General features: G+C 44.6%; 1 protein-coding gene across 2 annotated transcripts in view; it reads left to right on the plus strand.

The window, feature by feature from the left end:
* Positions 1 to 19,852, plus strand: part of RAB31 (RAB31, member RAS oncogene family) — a 119,726-nt gene that overhangs the window by 30,761 nt on the left and 69,113 nt on the right. The window lies entirely within an intron of this gene.

The raw sequence follows: 19,852 nt of genomic DNA on the forward strand, positions 1-19,852 counted from the left end.
AGATAGCACAGCCAGCCTAGCTGCTACTGTTTTGAGGGAGCATAAACAGCTAGCTGATTTGGGTCTAGAGTCAAGATTAAGCGTAATAGAAAATGCAAGTTCCAAATTTTTTTTTCCTTCTGTCAGCAGAATGGCAGGATGCTGCTGCCGTCTGTGTTCTGGCTGACCCTGTGTTCCTGGCCGCCACAGATACAGTTTGCCATTTAGATCCATTTAACAGAAAAGGGTCCTAGCTTGTGGTAAGAATGTCGGCTTGGCGTGCTGGGACTCGGGGAACACGTTTTAAAATTATACTACTCCTTTTTGGGGAGAGGGGCAGGCACATACAACGGGACTGTAGGCACATTTACCAGCATGTTTTCATGTGCATCAGATACTGGGGAAAGTATTTTGTGCCACTTTGGGTAAGACACCAGATTTCTGGGTAGGAAACCAAAGTTTGTAATTAGCAGCCAAGGTCGTGTGGTCAGATCACGGCAAAGCAGAAGTTTGCGCTCTGAGTTCAGAGAAGGTCTGTAATCTCTTTCTTGACCTTGAAGTTGTCCAAACCACTAAGTGAAGAAACATACTTCCTTTGGTTCATCTGACCAAATTATTCTTGTAAATTTTTGGGTTGTTTGCCTCAATCTAACTGCAATCTTTCAGCCTGCTTGAGAGAGAATTTGGTGGAGGAGGTGGGGGCAGCAAATCGTTGCTCCCCAGAGTCAAAACATTAACAGACCAAAGGTTCCAAACCAGAATGATGATTTCACTCTTGGAGCAAGTAATCCTCTTTCCTGGCATATACTTTATTTCATTTTTTTAAAGAAAACAAAGTCAATCAGTTGTATTTTTGTAAAGCTAGAATATAGAAATGAACATTCTCTGACAAATTAGAGCAGTGGTCGGCAAACTCATTAGTCAACAGACCCAGATATCAACAGTACGACGATTGAAATTTCTTTTGAGAGACAAATTTTTTAAACTTAAACTTCTTTTAACACCACTTCTTCAAAATAGACTCGCCCAGGCCGTGGTATTTTGTGGAAGAGCCACACTCAAAGGGCCAAAAAGCCGCATGTGGCTCGTGAGCCGCGGTTTGCCGACCACGGAATTAGAGGATGCACGTAGCTTTCTGTGACTTAGATTCTGAGTGCACATATTGCAATGCCTGGCTGTGGCCCATGATGCAGAGGAGATGTGCTCGATCCAGTGAGTGCTCCTGGTGCTGTGGCCAGAGGCAGACAGACTAATAACACTTGTCGAAGAAACCAGCTTGAGCTAATTAGTGCCTGTAAAAAGTATGTGTAATGGTGCGATGGCAAAGGGAAGACGCCCGGTGGGAAGGGGCCTGGCGATGTGTAACATGACCGGGGCTCATCCATAAAATCCTTAGGGATGTTTCCTCCTGGTGGTCAAGCTGCAGGTGGGGCAGCCTGCTGGTGTGCTGCTCGTGGACATCAGGAGGTTCCAACATGCCATGGGGCCCAATGAAAGAAAGAAAAGGTGCAAAATGTTCCATGGAGCCCAACAGCAGCGATGCAGCTGAGCCTCAGGGAGATGGGATGTAGTAGGATCACTAGCTGTCCTGGAGGGCTGTCTTGGGCTGCTTGACTTCATTCTCTGCACAGTTGCTTCCTATTTTCCCTGGCAGGGAGTTACAGGATGGCTGCCTCCAGCCTCGCTTCCCGTGTCATGGTTCTGGCTTCAGGGAGCTTCTCCTCTGCGTGTTTCCCAGCCTCGGCATGAGAGTTCTCCCCCCTAGTGCGGCGTGCGGTTCTTATAAGTCTATCTGCGTCACCTGCGAGGCTCTTAGAGCACAGAGATGTGAAATCTAGAGGTAGGAAGGGCAGTTGTGGCTTCCACTAGCTTCAATGTGCAGTGGGAAGGAATATCTCTACTTCATCGGCACGGTATTGAGAAGACACTGATGGATATGTCATTCTTTTAAATTTCTATTTCTGTAATGTTTTACACATTGTATACTATCTTAGTACAGTCATACATGAATACCATTTGTAAATAAATATACACATATTAGAGGATGCATACAAACTTTTTCTGCATTCAGGGATGTGCAATCAAAGCAGTTTGGAGTCTGTTACTTTATGGAATGTTTACACTACATATAGGATGTTTACCTACAGTACATCTGGGAATATTCATTGATTCATACAAGGAGTGATTCCTGGGGCTGCTGTCGGGAGAGGAGGTGGACATGCATGTGGGCTTTGCTGGGAGCCTTATCCTACTAGCATGCCGAAGACCTTCAGAGTATCGGCTGGGCTTGACTTCCTGCAGATTTCCCTTTTGGCCAACTGGAACCCAGAGCCCTACGGAGAAAGGGCTTCTGGGAAATGTCATCCCTGCTTTAGCCAAGTGGACAATAGGATAATCCAGGATGGTGCACAGCAGGCCAGTGGAATGGTGCCTGTAGAGGGTCTTTGTGTGTATGTGTGTGTATATGCATGCATGTACACAGATATGCATCTGTTTGTGCATGTGTATATGTGCACACATGTGCTTCAGATTCCCTTCATGGACATGTTCAGGAATGTCCGAAGCGGGGAGATAGAGCCTTGGGTTAGGGAGCCTCTTTAAGGACAATTCCTTCCAGTCAGAGCAGGGTCAAAGGAAGAGGCAGAAGGGCAACCACATGATCATGGGGAGGCATCTTTGCCATTTTCCCCTTTTAATGGCATTTGTTTGTCATGTTGCTGGAATTCTCCTCCTCTTTCTCTCTTCCTCCATTTTCCAATCCTGCTCCCCACCTTGCCTGGTTAATTTGTGCTTTTGGCTTCCGATTTAATGCCCCTGCCTCCACGAAGCCTTCCCTGATCTCTCAAATGTGGGTTAGATGTCCCTTTGTTTCCCCATCATAGCACTCATCATGGTATCTCTAGTTTACTTGTCTGTTCTTCAGGACTAGGCGTTCTGTAGTGGTAGGGACATCTGATCTTGCTGGGACTTACCAGCAATAGCCATTTCATTCTGTTTTTGATGTCAGACAAGTGATAAGTGGTCTGGCCTTTCTGATTTCAAGTTCTAAGTTGTGCTTGTGTGCATGTGTGTGTATGTTGATGGTTCATTCATCCCCTTGCCTCCCTCTCTGCCTGTAAGGATGACTGATGCCCACCATTGCTGGGACCTCTGCTCTGAAGGTGAAGCACAGGGGGCAGGATTTCAAGACAGTATAACTTATAACATCTTCAGAATTCACCAGGTGGCTCTGGTGGTTGGGAACAGGAAGTAGGGCAGTGGAAGATTAAGCAGAATTTACAATCTTAAAGATCAGGTGGTATGTGGACTTGAGATAAGAAGTGGTAGCTCTGTCTTTTCCAGTGTTCATAGGCATTCAGAGATCAGGAGGGGAGCCTGAGAGGTGTCCCCTCAGCTTCTTAGAATGGAAGGGATTTAGAGGCATCTGTGTCTTCAGTGGATCTTAAAAATATTTAGGTCAGAGGTGACACTGAGAATCTGATGAAGGACCTTCTCACCAGAAAAACTTGCCTACCTACAAGGTTTACATAAAATTGAGGGGGGGGAGGGTTATTGGATGCCTGACATTTGTGATCCATTTCTGACCCTCATCCTAGAGGTGTGGCCACAGGACTAACGAGCAGTATGCCGCTTGTTTGTGTGTGGTTGAATGGCTGGTGGGAACAGGGGAGGTTGGAGTGAGATGTTGTCTCCTCGTCCTTGTCCCAGAGCTTTTTCAGTTCATAGTCTTGCCTTTCACTTGAATGGAAAGTACTTTTGCCTGTTGTCCAGGCAAGAACAAAACCTATAGAAAAAAATGTAAAGAGTTTACAAGAGTTTATTTCATCCAAACTGAGGACATGCCTGGAAGCAAGATCGAAATGGAATGAGAAAATGCTCTGGAGAATGACGGTTATGGGATTCATTTTATATATATACTTAGAATTAAAGGAGAACACTGAAGGAAGGTTACATGAAATCCATTGGTGGCAGATTAAGGCGGTGGGAGAAAGCAAAGAGGGGAAATATCTGGGATTGGATAAAAAGAAAAATGGAGAGATGCTTCTTTTATATCGGTGGTGCAGGGTAGTTAACATTTAGCATTTATAGTAAATAGAGATGGGATGCAGGCAGCAAGATCACAGGGAGTATTTTTGGTGCATGTGCTCCTTTGAGGGTGGTTCCACCTCCAAGGGGTCTGAGAAGGATTACTCTGGCATTTCAAAGGCATGTTACCTTAGATGCAGAAGAGCATGGGATAGGGCTCACTTAAGGCAAAGATTAACCTTTCACTAAGGAAGCTATAGGCCTAGGGTGGAACTACCCACCATGACCTGCCCAGTTAGGAATTTATGATCAGATCATCTTGTTACTTTTGGTCACTGAGCTTGTCAGGTTTGCTACATTGCCCTTTTTTTGTTCACACTCTTTATGGTGGTACTGAAAGAACACAAATGCCATTGGATTCTAATAAGGGGTAAATGCCCTGAATGGTCTTTGGGTGCTGTGGGTGTGATGTGTCAAAGTGTCAGTTATCAGGATTGTGTCTGCTCAGAAGCCCCTTGGCTGGAGGGGAAGAGCATTGTGAGAAGAAGGGAGCATTGGCCTGAGGTGGTCCCAATAAACATATTTGCAGGGGGCATGAGGGTAGGTAAATTGTTAGATTGTTGTTTGCCTTGTCTTTCATCCAAGAGTTTGCTATTCCACATTTTTTTCCACTGAGATTTAGGGTCAATTTAATAAGTTGTTCTTTAGAACAGTGTTCTGAGGCATGTTAATAGGATTATCTAAAGCGGCGAGATGAGGGAACGAGCTCCCAGATATGTCCTCCATGCTTCCTTTCTCCCTCCATCTTCCAGGTTCAAGCACCAACCATCCTGGCTGGGGCCCAACTGCTGGATGGGAGAACATTTCTACATTTCCTCTGAAATGTCCTCTCATGGTTCCTAAGGCTCATGCTGTGTATGTGGAGGGAGGAGGTGAGATAGGAGGAACCAAAACAGCCCATCCTCTGACGTTGGGTTCCCTGTTGACTCACAGTGTGTGGAAATGAACCAACGAAGGAGAATGTTCCTAATGCAATGAAAAGGCACTTAATAAAATGGCGCAACACTTCACTGGGAGCTGTATGAATGGTTACTCAAAGCAACCCTGGAATGTCTGTGATGAGATCTTAACAGAAAATTCTGAAGTTTTCAGATTTTCTTTTCTGATCTGAGATGTATCTTCTCTAGAGGTTTGCCCTGAAGGCTGAATTATTGCTTTACGGTCTAGCTCTTTATCTACGACAACTTCACCTGATGGCTTTAGGTTTATCCTCAGTGCTTAAATCACTTTAAATAGGTTTTGTCTGTTAAAGCAATGTAATATCTTTTCATTCTCAGGGACCTAAGAGGACTCTTATAGGAATACTACAAGCCCGTTGCACGAAGTTTCGTGCAAAAGACCTTCCTTCACCTGGCTGCTGGCACCAGTTTTCTGCCAGCACCAGTTTTCCTCTGGCCACCCGCTGATCGGAGCGCCTCCCGCCAGCGTGATCGGCCACCCTGAGTTCCTCCAGCGCCGCCGGTGGAGGAACTTGGGGTGGCTGGGAGGCACTCCGATTGGCGGGTGGCCAGAGGAAAACTGGTGCTGGTGGAAAACTGGTGCCGGCAGCCACTCAATCAGCCACCCCGAGTTCCGCCACCGGCGCCTTCCACCGGCCCCATGGGTCCTCCCGCAGCGCCGGCCATTGGGGCCGGCAGGAAGAACGGGGTCCCCGCCCCCTGCCAGCCCAATCGGCCACCCAGAGTTCCGCCCCCAGCCTCCCAACGGCCCAATCGTGAGCGTAGCGGAGTGATGGTAATTTGCATATTACCACTTTATTAGGTGGGATTATTAGGTACGATTCAGAATCACTGCTCTCAGGGCAGAGTTTCAACTTTGCCCTCACTGCGGCTCAGTCTCTCACACTGTTGACCTGCCCTCAACCTTCATTTCCTACTCTGCAAAATGGTAATAACCCTACTTCATTAGGGTTGCTGAATGGATTAAGTAAAAGTGGTTCAGAGCCAGTGCTTAATAAATGTTATCTACAACATCTATAATACTTATTTGTTGCCCCCGAATGTAATGGTGTAGAATTATTATGTTGTACACCCGAAAATAATATAATGTTATATATCAATTATACCTCAACTAAAAAAATACAACTGCTTAAAACAATATGCACTTAATCTCCTGGTTTTGTGGGTCAGGAATCTGGGCACAGTTCATGGGTCTTCTGGCTTAGGGTCTCTTACAAGGCCGAAATCAGGTGTCAGTTGGGGCAGGGTCTGCTTTCCAGCTCCCTTGGTGGGCGATGACAAGAAGCAGTTGCTGGAAGCCTGTTGTAGGTGTGCACTGAGGCCTGCCTGCTATTGGCTGGAGCCTCTCTCAGCTCCTTGCCTCCTGGTCCCCCATGCATGGCGGCTTGCTTCATTAGAGCAAGCAGGTGAGAGGCAGCAAATGGGCATGTGAGAAAAAGGGCAGTCACAGTATTTTATAGCCTAACCTTGGGAGTAACATTGATCATTTTTGTCATATTCTGATTTTTAGGAGCAAGTCATTAGGTCCAGGCCACATACAGAGAATCACTGGGAACCATTTTGGAAGCAGCCTACTGTAATTATGATAATTATTTATCCTTAGTTGCTAGATCTGCAAGTCAGGAACAGTGGGAATATTGAGGGTTTCGTAACAAATTACAGAATATAATAAAATCCAATGATTGGTGCCTGTGTTGGCCAGGTATTTCATGGAATCAGTGGAGTTTCCCTCTAGGACAAGGGGAGCCTGTGTCTATGTCACTTGTCTAGTGACCTGTGTTACCCATCTAAGAGCCCACACATGTATTACTTGTGAAGAAAGAAAGGTGGCATAAGAACAGTTGGTTCCTTTGTCAGGAAGTATGATTTTAAATAAAAAACAGTGTTAAAAGTTGTTTTTTAAAAACAGGTCACGCCTTCTAGGATTCATTACATAAACTGAAATTTTTGCTTAGCTGCACAGAATTTGCACATTGGGACAAATTGCTCTTTGAAAATGCAGAGAAACAATGAGGGCTATTAGAAGAACAACAGAAGTGAAGGAGTTATGGACCTTCCTCTTCTCCATTTAAGGAGTGTCTTCCTTTTTTTTTCTTTAACTTATCTGAGAAATAAGGCAGGAGGAGAGATGGTGACCACGGGGGTTTCTTTAAGAACTGGGATGAGGAGAGGGATGGAGCCTCTGGTATTCATCGTTTCTCACTCCCAATAGATATGTCATTGATTTGGCCCCTAGGACATTTCTTTGCCATCAGCAGGGTCAAGAAGCTACCCAGCCATTGGGCCACAGCACTCCATGACTGAAATATTGCTGAACTTTGGAATCCACCAGATCTGCCAAATCTGGAATAATCTTACAACAGTAAAAGGGAACCATTTTTAAAAGTATTATAAATATTTTCTTACTAGTATTAGTTTCTTGGGATTGGATGATGTCCCAGAAGCAAGGCCAGTTATCGTTTTTAAACACTCATCAAAGAGTCAGAGAAGATCTTGGGTGGAGTCTTAGCTTTAACATCATGTCCTTGGACAAATTGTCCTGATTTCCTCCTCTGAAATGGTGCTGCTAAGACTAATTAGACCTGACCAAAGATATGGGGAGACAAGCCAATGACTGAATGCCTCCCCACAGACAATAGGACTGGCCCCACAGAGAATCAAGATAATGGAATTATCAAACATGAACTTTAAACTATGTATGTTTAATATGTTTAAGGAAATAAAAGTCATGCAGTCAAAATTTGGCAAGCAATTGAAAACTGCACCATGAAAATTTTACAATAGAATAAATATAATAATTGATATTGGGAAATCAATAAATGGGATTACTCTCATGTTAGATACGTCTGTAGAAAGAACTAAAAATTAGCTCAGAATGCAACCTCCAAACTGAAATTCAGACAAAAAGATGGAAAATGAAAAGAGAATATAAGAGATATACATGATAAGGTAAAAAAGATAAATGCAGGCATAATTGGAGTCCCAGAAGGATAGAGAAGATATAATGGAGCAGAAGCAACCCTTGAAGAGTAATAGCTGATGCTTTTCTGTGTAAAATGCCTAGCTGGGTGCCTGGAACTTCTTTTTTTTTATATATATATTTTATTGATTTTCTTTACAGAGAGGAAAGGAGAGGGACAGAGAGCTAGAAACATCGATGAGAGAGAAACATCGATCAGCTGCCCCTTGCACACCCCCCACTGGGGATGTGCCCGCAACCAATGTACATGCCCCTGACCGGAATCGAATCCGGGACCCTTCAGTCCGCAGACCGACGCTCCATCCACTGAGCCAAACCGGTTTTGGCTGGAACTTCTTATGTGCTCAGTAAATGTCAGCTTTTGTCATTGCCCTTATTACTATTTTGACCACTGTTGTTCGTATGAAAAGTGTGTACTATTGGCAGTATTACTAGAACCCAAATCCACAAGACCATTCACTCCCCCAAGATCTTACTCTCCTGGGGCATTCTCTTTGTACTAAAGGCCTGGGAATCTGGTTCCCACTGGCTGAAATCCCCAGTTTGAAATTAGAGTAAGTTTCCTATGGAAACGATATACATGGGTATCAGGTTCTTCTTTGTAGAGTACAGTTCAGCATAAGTTTGGGAAGTAATCATTATTTATTTACAGCATTATTTTGGTGAAAAATGCATGTCTGAATTTCAAATGGTTAGCCAACAAATGCACTTTTGGAACACAGCATCAGCCATCCAGGTGATGTATTGATGTTTACCTGTACGATAATCTCAGTCACTATCACCCTTACCCTGTCTGATTCTTTTGTAAAGTTTAAGTCTGATGTGTAAGTATCCTGACTGGAGGAATCAGGATTTTATCTTCTTATCTCTTGTCTTGCATATTGCTGACTGCATAGACACTGAATAAATGAATGGATGTGTGGATGGATGGATGCTTTCTGGTTTGGTCGGTGAACAGAGTGCTAGATATGGAGAAAGGGAAGTCTGAATCTTGTTTATGCTTTTACTACTCTATAGGATTGCAGGCAATTCACATAACTTTAAAAAAAAATTTATTTCAGAGAGGAAGGGAGAGGGAGAGAGAGATAGAAACATCAATGATGACAGAGAATCATTGATCTGCTGCCTCCTGCTGGCTCCTAACCACAATGGGGATGGAGCCTGAAACCCGGGCATTTGACTGGAATGGAACCTGTGCCTTTGACTGGAATGGAACCTGGGACCCCCTAGTCCGCAGGCCAACTCTCTATCTACTGAGCAAAACCAGCTAGGGCCACGTAAACTTTAAGACCATATTCTCCTTATGTGGGAAATGTGGACAATGCCATCTAGCCTCCCTTTACAAAGGGTTGTGGTGAGGACTGAATGAATAAGGTAAGAGAATATGTGTGTCTTTGTTTCTTTTTAAACCATTTAATAATTTATTTCTTGTGCTTTCATGCTCCTCATTTCTGCTTATTTCTTCACTAGAGGCCTGGTGCATGAAATTTGTGCACAGGTGTGTGTGTGTGTGTGTGTGTGTGTGTGTCCCTCAGCCCAGCCTGCACCCTCTCCAACCTGGGACCCCTGGGGGATGTCCGACTGCCGGTTTAGGCCCAATGTGGGATCAGGCCTAAACCGGCAATCGGACATCCCTCTCACAATCCGGGACCGCTGGCTCCTAATCGCTCGTCTGCCTGCCTGATTGCCACCTAACTGCCCTTCCCTGCAGGCCTGGTCACCCCCAACTGCCCTCCCCTGCCGGCCTGATCGCCTCCAACTGCCCTCCCCCGCAGGCCTGGTCGCCCCTAATTGTCCTCCCCTGCCGGCCTGGTCACCCCCAACTGCCCTCCCCTGCCGGTCTGATCACGCCCCTAACTGCTTGCTCCCCTACGCTGGCCTGATCTCGCCCCTAACTGCTTGCTCCCCCTTGCTGGCCTGATCTCACCCCTAACTGCCTGCTTCCCCGCAGGCCTGATGGCCCCTAAATGCTTGCTCCCCTGCCGGCCTGATCGCCCCTAACTGCCTCTGCCTCAGCCCCCGCCACCGTGGCTTTGTCCAGAAGGAATTCAGACATCCGGAAGATGTCCAGTTGATCCGGTCTAATTAGCATATTACCCTTTTATTAGTATAGATATTCTCTAGTAGAATTCTCCCCCACACACATCTCTCCTAGTCATTTTTGCACCTTATTCTCTGTATGTGGACTTTAGATTATTAGTTATCTTACCTTATAATAGACAAATATGCAAATTGACCGCACCTTCGCCCAAGCCACGCCCACCAACCAAGCCACGCCCATCAACCACGCCCACGAGGAAACCGTTGCAGGGACCCTGCTGGGGTGCGGCGGAGCCCAAGGTCCGGAAAGCCGCCTTGGGCGCCAGCTGGGTGCCTGCTCCGATCGCAGGGACCCGGCTGGGGTGCGGCGGAGCCCAAGGGGGCCTTTCCGGGCCTTGGGTGCCAGCCGGGTGCCTGCTCTGATCGCAGGGACGCTGGGTGCAGCCGAGCCCAAGGCCACCGCCCCGGCCAAGCCGGGACCCTGAAAGAAGGTAGAAGGCGGTGGCCACAGCCAAGGCCTGGGTCCCTGGTGCTGGCAGAAAACTGGTGCAGGCAGCCAGGTGAATGAAGGTCTATTGCACGAATCTTCGTGCAAACGGGCTACTAGTTATTATTTAAAATTCTCTTTTCTATAATTTTTAAAATTTATTTTTATTGATTTCAGAGAGGAAGAGAGAAAGAGAGATAGAAACATCAATGATGAGAAACAATCATCTATCGGCTGCCTCCTGCACACCCCCTACTGGGGATTGAGCCCACAACCCAGGCATATGCCCTAATTGGGAATCGAACCATTACCTCCTGGTTCATAGGTTGACACTCAACCACTGAGGCACACTGGCCAGGCTAGAGGATTGTGGAATTTCTAAGCTATGTTCACTAATTTCCATGGGGGCATTAACCTTAATGCTTAAATTCATTAATGCTATTAATATGTTAAAAATTAGGTCTGTAAGCTTTTTCACCCCCCATGAGATAGAGAAAACAAAATCTAATGACTATCAGACTTGGGGCAGAACCCACCTTTTTCTTTATTGATTAAGGTATTACATATGTGTCTTCATTCCCCCCATTGCTCCTCCACCCCCCCTTCACTCATGCCCTCACCCCACCTTTTTCAGTATGACAATTTAGTTTCATTTTTGTCATATCTATAGTTAGTTCCCCTTTGTAAATGGATTTAAGACATTTGTTATAATATGCACCACTGGCATTTTTCAACATTACCATGACGAGGAATTGCCAAGTTGTTTCTGGGAATGCTCAGGAGCTTTTTATTTATATTGTGTTTCTCTCAAATAATTTTGTGGTATGGTTTCCTAAATACAGTAAGATGCCTAGAGTTGGATTTTCTTGCATTGTTAGCTCACTTTTTCCTAAGAACATAGCGTGAAGGCTGAGATTTACTCTGCTTGGATAGAGATCTCACCACCACCAGAGGAAATCTGATAGAATATGTGGTAATGAAACAAGCATATTATGGATTTGAATTTAGTGATGCTTTTTGCTTTTATGGCTTTTTTTTTTTTTTTTTTTTTTGGTAGTGGTTCCTTTGATTGATAAATATTGAACCATTTTCAGTGCTAAAGAATCTGGTAAATTGTCCTAGGGATGTATAGGAATAATTTTATACCAGCAAGACACTATTTAGGGTCAGAGGCCAATAGGCCCATTACGTGTATAATTGTAGTATAACCTTGAACAGTATCCAGGAACAAAGTGCTTCAGACCTCCTGTGGGAAGGGACGTGTAAACACAGAATCAAGATCTCCAGGGAGCGCGGTGGAAGCTCTGGGAGTGATGTGTAGGACTCTGACCTTGAGTCCTCAGTTCGGTCAATTTCGTTTCCTCAGAAGCAGTGGCCTTTGACTTTTGTAAAGGGTGTGTGCGATTGGAGTTCTCATAATTGCTTTGTTATAATTCCAGTGCAGAGAAGTGGAGGGGATGTGTGTGTGCTCTCCATCTTGGCCAAAGCTTTAAAAAAGTGGATTCATATGGAATTTGTGCTGCATTTCTGTGGGATTTCTTTGAAGCCTCTAAGTGCAGACTACAGAGCTTCTCGGATTTGATTCCTGAGCCTGACAGAGGCATATTCCTTTGTGTTGACTTCCGTTCTGTTTTCTGTTCTGGGTGGACCCAGGTTTTGGGTTGTGAAAAGGACTGGTATTGCCATTGGGGAGCGCTGGTGTTATAGAGCAGAGAGAATTCATCCACCGGTACTAGCAGAGGCAAACACTCAACACCGAGAACCGCAGTGGAGAAAGATTGGGTATTTTATTATTAATGGCACCACCTCGGAGATTGGGAAGCTAATGCTTAAAGGATGAACTCCCCGATGTCTTATAAGTCACAGATTATGTAGGGCAAAATCACAAGACACTGTAGGTTAGAGGGCTCAGGGTGGTGCTGGGAGCTGATGGGTCGAAGGTGAGGTAAAGGTAATAAAGCATTTCTTTAGGTCTTGAGGACAGCTCTGGCATCTGTCTGGTCTCACGGGAAAGCAGCCAGCGGGTCACTCTGCCTTAGAGTTCAGGAACTGAAACATAACTTAAGTCAAAATGTTGTCTTTGGCCTGCCAGAGGTCTGGACCTTGTGATCATTAGTCAGGTCCGGGCTACTGTCTTCTGCTGCCTCAGGGGTTGCTGGTTATACCAGGTCTCTATAAGGCACATATACATAACTTCTAAAGCTAGGATTTGAAACTAAGTTTAATCAAAGTCAAAAGGACCCTGGGTTTCACTGGCCTGGATGACTGGGACCTGGTCTTCTGACACAGGGTGTGGTGATGAAGCCCTGTGTTGTGGTGCCCTACAGATACAGGAAACGGAAACTCTTTGTGCTCATGACCTCCTCTCTTCTGCAGCAGCACACACTTCCTCCAGATTTCTCCTCCATCTTCCCAAAGAGGAAAAAATAGCCAGATGTGAGTGGCACTGTCCCCTATCACCAGGCACTCCTCTCTGCATCTGCCTCCAGTTTGTCTTCACACAAGGCCTTTGTGTGCAAGGGCGTGGGGGATGGTGGCCGTGTCCAGTGCCCTTGACAAGACCTTTACTCCACTGGGTCGGGCTCTGCGCCGCTGATGGCTTCCCTCACATTTTGGGTCAGAAGATCAAACCATTTGTCATTCTATGGTTCTGCCTCTTTCTCTCCTTATCTTGTTTATCTCCACTCACAAGATCTGGCTGACCTCTGCAGTCCTCCTAAATTTAATGCCTTATCAACGTGTAAGACAAGACTTTTTAGAAGTATGCAAAGCTTAAAGTCTAAACAAATAAATGGATGGCTGAATGAAACAAAGAAATAAATGCAAAACTCCTTGCTACATGGATTTTCTCTGACTCCTAGACCAGATGCTGGATTTATCATTTCCATGACTCATGTTATGGGCTAATTGTATTCTGCTCTTACACATTTTTTTTTTTTTTTTAGAAATGGGAAATGATAAAAGACTGCTGTGGCTGGAATACAAGGTCAGAGAGGTAGGGGGAGAAGCTGGGGGAGGCAAGGGTCCAGTCATACAGAGCCTTGTGGACCATGGTTAGGATTTGGTCTCCTTCTCGGAGTACTGAGAAGTTATCAGAAGTAGTGGTGTGATCAGATGTTCATTCTTATGCAAAGATTTGGTAGAAATTAGAGATTTGAGAAACTTGGGGAGAACATTGAAGTATACTTCTGTTGAACTGAGATAGTACCAGAGAAGATGAAAAGAAGAATAAAAATTTGAAGCTCTTTGGGAAGAAATGGTCAGGAGTTAGTGCTTGATTGGGTATGGCTGCTGAAGAAGATTGACGTCAAGGGCAACTCCCAAGCTTCTGTCTTGAGCAACTGGATGGGTGATGACGATGATGACTTGGAAACTGGAAGTTCTAGAAGAAGACCAGATTTTGTGGAGGAATTTTAAGGTCAAATGGCTTAAAAAGGAGAGATGGGCAAAAATAGTGACTGCTTTACAAACAGGTCATGAGCTTCAGAATTGTAAATTTATTCTTGCTTAAATTATTTCCTTTTATCCTTTTATCTCATTAATAACCACCTAGGCACATACAAAGCACTTTTAATTATTTAGCTTTTGATTTCAAAGGATTACATATACAATAGTATTCTGTCACATTTTAAAAAATATATTTTATTGATATTTTACAGAGAGGAAGCGAGAGGGATAGAGAGTTAGAAACATCGATGAGAGAGAAACATCAATCAGCTGCCTCCTGCACACTTCCTACTGGGGATGTGCCCACAACCAAGGTACATGTCCTTGACTAGAATCGAACCTGGGACCCTTTAGTCCGCAGGCTGATACTCTATCACTGAGCCAAACTGGTTAGGGCCATTCTGTCACATTTTGATAAGCATGAAATGAAAGCTTAAAGATTACTGTTGACCCAGCTAGTGTGGTTCAATGGTTGAGCATCGACACATGAAACCAGGAGGTCACAGTTCTGTTTCTGGTCAGGGCACATGCCCAGGTTGTGGGCTCCATCCCCAATAGGGGGCATGCAGGAGGCAGCTGATCAATGATTTTCTCTCTCATCATTGATGTTTCTATCTCTCTCCCTCTCCTTTCCTCTCTCTGAAATAAATAACATATTAAAAAAAAAGATTAGTGTTTCCCTGGCCAGTGTTGTTCAGTAGTTAGAGTGTCAACCCACCCACTGAAGGGTCTCAGGTTTGATTCCTGGTCAAGAGCACATACCTGAGTTGCAGGTTCCATCCCTGGTCCTGGTTGAGGCGCATGCAGAAGGCAGTCAATCGATGTGTCTCTCTCACATTGATGTTTCCCTCTCTTTCTCTCTCATCTTATCTCTCTCTTTCTCTTTCCTTCTCCCTCTCTTCCACTCTCTCTGAAAAGCAATGGGGAAAAAATATTCTCAGGTGAGGATTAACAACAACAGAAAAGATTACTGTTTATGCCATAATTGATTTAACTTATGGTTAATTTTAGGCCATTTCTAATTTTTATAAATAATACTTCAATTAACTTTTTTTGTGATCATTTTTCCTTCTTTCAATTAATCTTAGGAGTGGAATTCCTGTATCTGTGTGTCTTGTTATGGTCTGTGATTTCCTTTCCATAAGAGGCATGTTGATTTATAACGTTACCAACAATGTATTTTCCTTACTAGTTTCCTCCACAACCTTACCACCTATAAAGGTGTCCAAAGCAGCTGCAGAGCAGCACTTAGTGAGGTTGGAGGGGGAACAGTCAGCTATGGGAGAGGACAGCCATTTGTTCTGAGTTGTAGTGATTCTCTGCAGAGCTGGATTGAAAAGATTTTGAGGCCTTTTTCAGGTTCAGTAACATAATGTGTTCTGAATTGATTGGTGATGTCTTCCATCAGAGAGGATTAGGTAGCAGTGATATATCTGCATAGGATTTACTATTCTTTATCTTGGGAGGTAGGAATTCCTACCAGAAGCCCCTTGCAGGAGTTCAGGAGTGAATCAGATAATGCTTAGAGTTTTTACGTGGCAAAAGCTGAGATTGTCATGTCTCAGAGTAAGTGGTTGTTCTCAGAGAATTGTTTTAATGAGCCTCAATAAATAATGTATATGGAAGGAATATCATGAGAGATCCAGTTCCCAGTTAGTTGGGACTAATTGCTAGTCTTCAGAATGCATCTGACATCAACCTTACAGGGGATACAGTGAAACACTGGTTATCCCTGAGGCAGGATATAGCAAACTTTATTTCTGATTTGTGGATTCATACTACCCAGTAGTTGGTAGTATGTCCTCCACATTATAGGCAACAACAACAACAAAACACTCAGCAGCTATATCTTGAGAACACAGGATACTCTATGGAAGGTAAAACTGGAAAGCAGTAATAAAAGTATTCCTTGTGAATCCTAGAAAATGGGCCTTTTCTATTGAAGCAATGCACTTTGGCAGGCAGGCGATTTAACTTGGTCAGAACCTTAAGAGGTTTTCAGTGGGACTCAGAAAATTTGGTTCTGACTCTGTCAGCCAGCTGTGTGACCTGGAGGAAGTCACACAACTTCCTCTTTTGCAAAACCAGGAGAATTGCAAGATGGGCTTCGACATTCTCATAGAATGGAAAAATACACGCATGGACAAGTTTCCTTCCATTGCTGTAAGTCCACTACAAATACAGGGACCTTTAGAGAATGGTGGGCAGCCATGATCCTCCTCTCTCATCCTTTCTCTTTCTTCACTGACTCCTTTATTCACCCAGTAGGCTTTCTTCTCTTTTCCTGCTTTAAACCTGTATGTATTCCTGTGTGATAGTCATGACTCACAGGCAACGTTTTCCTCTTGTGTATGTGTCATGTCTGAATGAGGTTCCTTCAGGAAAGGAAATCACAAAGCTGAGTGATTCATGAAAATTGCCCAGTCTCCTGGCTTCAGGCCACCTCAGCAATCCTTGAGCAGGGCCTTCCCCTCGTGGCCAGCAGGGGAACAGCAGGGGCCTGGGAGAAGGAGGTTCTGGAGGTCATTTCTTGAGCCCTCACAAAGCCACTGGTCAGAGATGATTTGAGGCTGTTGTGTGTTTTTTTGTGTTTTTTTTTTGGTAAGAATATTTTCTTTTCTGAAACAAACTAAAACTTTGCCTATCTGTTTGTCCTGTTATTTCCCTCCCCCATCTCAAATGTATAAGAAAAGAAGTTGTAAAAGGAAAAGAGGCACTGAGTGTATTTGACCGAAGAATTGATTGTTAAATCCAAATTTGAGCAGGTTTGCTGCTTGAACGATTCAGAAAAGCTGGTGTTTTAGCTTGAGTTGTCTGTAGAAGTTGATGAGTAGAGATGAATAAGATGGCTTTTGAATTTTTCATCTTCAGGGGTGTTTTGAGGGTCACCTTTGCAGGAGCTGCTTGGCTGTTTGGGGGACTTAGAGCCAGTTGTTTTGAGCAGAGCTCTTGGGTAGAGTGACTAGATAGACTCCAAAACGTGCTTCTTAGAGCAGAGTCCTCACTGCAGACACTCGTTGTAGCCAAAGCCTGTACACCCAAGGCCGACCACAGAGAGTAAGTGCCATGCCGCTAACAGCGGGGAGGGCCTGGGATGAGCTAGGGGCATTTCAGGGGGCTCATTTTCTCAGCTTGGAAGGAGGGTGAGCCTGGCGTAAGTTGAAAGGACACCAAGGAGGGCCAAAAAAGCAAAAGACTTGGGAGGTAAGGATTTGTCTCCTGATCCCTGGGCGGTGGGTTAGCCACAGGCAGAGCAGCCCTGCCCGCCCCTGTGTGCAGGAACTTGCCTCTGTCAGGCACTTTCCATGGTCATAGACCTCTGACCTCTGCACATTGATCTGCACATTGCAGATAAATGGCCTTTGGTGCAGTTGTTTTATTATAGCTCAGAACCCCGGAAGGCCGCTCTCTCTGGGATCTGAGACCAGGAAGCCGGGGAGGGGCCAGGTTATCACCCTTTGGTCAGGGCTCGCCTACAGTTGGCACGTGGAAGGTAGCACTTGATGATTGCTTGCTGGGCCCGTGGACAATGGATGCATAGAAGTGTCCTGAGAAAGAGAATTCCTAGACTGTGATCGAGAGGTCTGGAGAGGGACAAGACAGACCCTCGCATTAACCTGCCTTCCCCTTGTGGGAATGGCTTCACATGCTCAGAGAGGCCAGAGATGAATGACTTAGCATTTCTTCTGGAATAATAAATTTAGAAGCTGTGTAGCGTCGGGGAGGGGTTGCACCCCACGAACGTGGCAGTGATAAAATAAAAGTTAGTGGGGTCAGTGTTGGCAGTTTGCAGAAAAAGGTTCACTTTGTAAAAGTGGATTTTCCTTGTCTTCAAGGTTAAGGCAGCACAGTTCTTCAGTTTCAAAGGAGGGCCAGGAGCCACTCATCCACAGGGGTTTTAAAAGCAACTGAGATGAAAAGAACTGAGTTGTGGTTTGGGGGAGTGCGGGGAACATTAGCCGGAATCCATAGTGAGGGTGCAGTGCAGCTCAGAAATAGCAGCGGCATTGATTTGGAATCCGAGGAGCTGAAGTTTTAATTCTGCCGTCTCCTCTCTGAACTCTGCACATCGATCTGCTCACTGCAGACAAACGGCTTTCGGTGCCGTTGTTTTATTATGGCTCCGAACCCGAAGGCCGCCCTCATTGGCATGGGAGACCTCTGGAGAATGATTTTCTGATGAGTATCGCCAGCCAATGCCCCTCTTCCCCGAGGTTTGCTGGAATTGCCCCCTAACTATAGGAGCAAGAAGGAGTAAAACTAATTCAGATTGCCAGTTGGTATTTCAAATCTTATTTCATATTTATGTCTAAAGAAAAACACATTTCTCTGAGTTTTAACATCTTCTCCTTCATATTTACGCTTTTAAAGTTGTACCTTTAAACTAGGTACTGTATGACAATTCTTTTTTTCTTTTTGGGTCTCATTTCCCTTTCACTTATAGATCTCAAAATGTGTCCATGATCCTGTCAGATAAGCACAGCTGGATGAGGACTTCTGTGTTTATAGTATGCCGACCTCGCATCCTTTGGCCTTGTCACCCCTCTGGGAAGAGGAGTTATTGGCAACTGCTTTGTTCTCCTTTCTGGGCAATCTCCCAACTTTGTTTTGTAATTCTTCCTTTGAAATTTCCACTTCTACCATTGTACTTGTAATTTCTGAGAGAGTACGATCAGCCTTATTTTCTGAATGAGCATCCTGCTTTCTTGTTGTGTGTATAAAGTCCTGGTATTTCTTGTTTCTTTTTATAAGACTAAAGTACCCAAAGCTCTGTTTGCACCGAGGCTTGTCCACTGGTGCACACGTGGCCTTTAGTTGGGGGACTCTAAGCATCAGGAGCTGCAGTTTTACCTCTTACCAGGATGGGGTTCCTTGCCTCTGCTGTCTGGGCTTGCACAGGGCAGGGAAAAGCATCAGGTGCTCCCTTGAGCTGTACCTGAAGTGCCCAAACCCAACCACAATCGGTGCAGGTTTCCTGGAGAGTCGCCCTCCCATCAGGAGGGTCTGTTCTCTGGTATGTGGCTTGGAGGGCTAAGGGTATGCTTGTGTGAACCTTTCACTGACCATGATTTCAACTTGCTCCTTCAGTTCTTAATATATTCATGGTTCGGTGGCATGAATTGACTTGCTTCTCATTAGCTTTCCTTCCTGCAGGCATTTAAGGCTCCAGCGCTTCTTTCGCAGTGACCATTCGGCCAAGTGCTTTTCATTGACTTTACTTGTCTGGTGTTATCTCTTCTCTTATCTTTTGACCTTGTATATTTTATTCCTTAAACCATTTTGCAAGGGTTTTGGAAGGGACTGGGTAGAAATACTAGTACATATATTTGATTTCTAATGTGTAAGTAGACCTCTATCCTAATTAGCTTAGAAGAATTATTTAATAGAGAAAGAGCTGAGATGAATTCATATAATTAAGCAAAACTGGAGATTATTATGCAAACATCAGATTCTACAGAGAAAATGTCAGAAATACAGAAATTAGAGCTTTGGCCAAGTAGCTCAGTTGGTTAGAGGTATCACCCTGATACACCAAGATTGTGGGTTCAGTCTCCAGTCAGGACACATACAGGAGTCAACCAATGAATGCATAGATAAGTGCAGTAACAAACCGATGTTTCTCTCTCTCTCAACCAATGGGGGGAAAAAAAACTTACAAAAAAGAAATACAGAAATTAAAATTCAGAGATCTCACAAGGTGATACCTAGAAAAATAGATTTTTCTGAACACCGAGGTTTTGAACAAAGTCAATTCTATCTCTACCAAAATAATGTGGTGTTTTGCCATACTTCTCTAGACTGCTCTAAAAATTCCCAAATGTCTGAAAATATATGTATTGTGGACATGCCAGTTCTAGTTTAATTATTATATAT

The sequence above is a fragment of the Eptesicus fuscus genome, chromosome 12 (assembly GCF_027574615.1).
Source record: "Eptesicus fuscus isolate TK198812 chromosome 12, DD_ASM_mEF_20220401, whole genome shotgun sequence".
In the NCBI taxonomy this organism is placed as follows: Eukaryota; Metazoa; Chordata; class Mammalia; order Chiroptera; family Vespertilionidae; genus Eptesicus; species Eptesicus fuscus.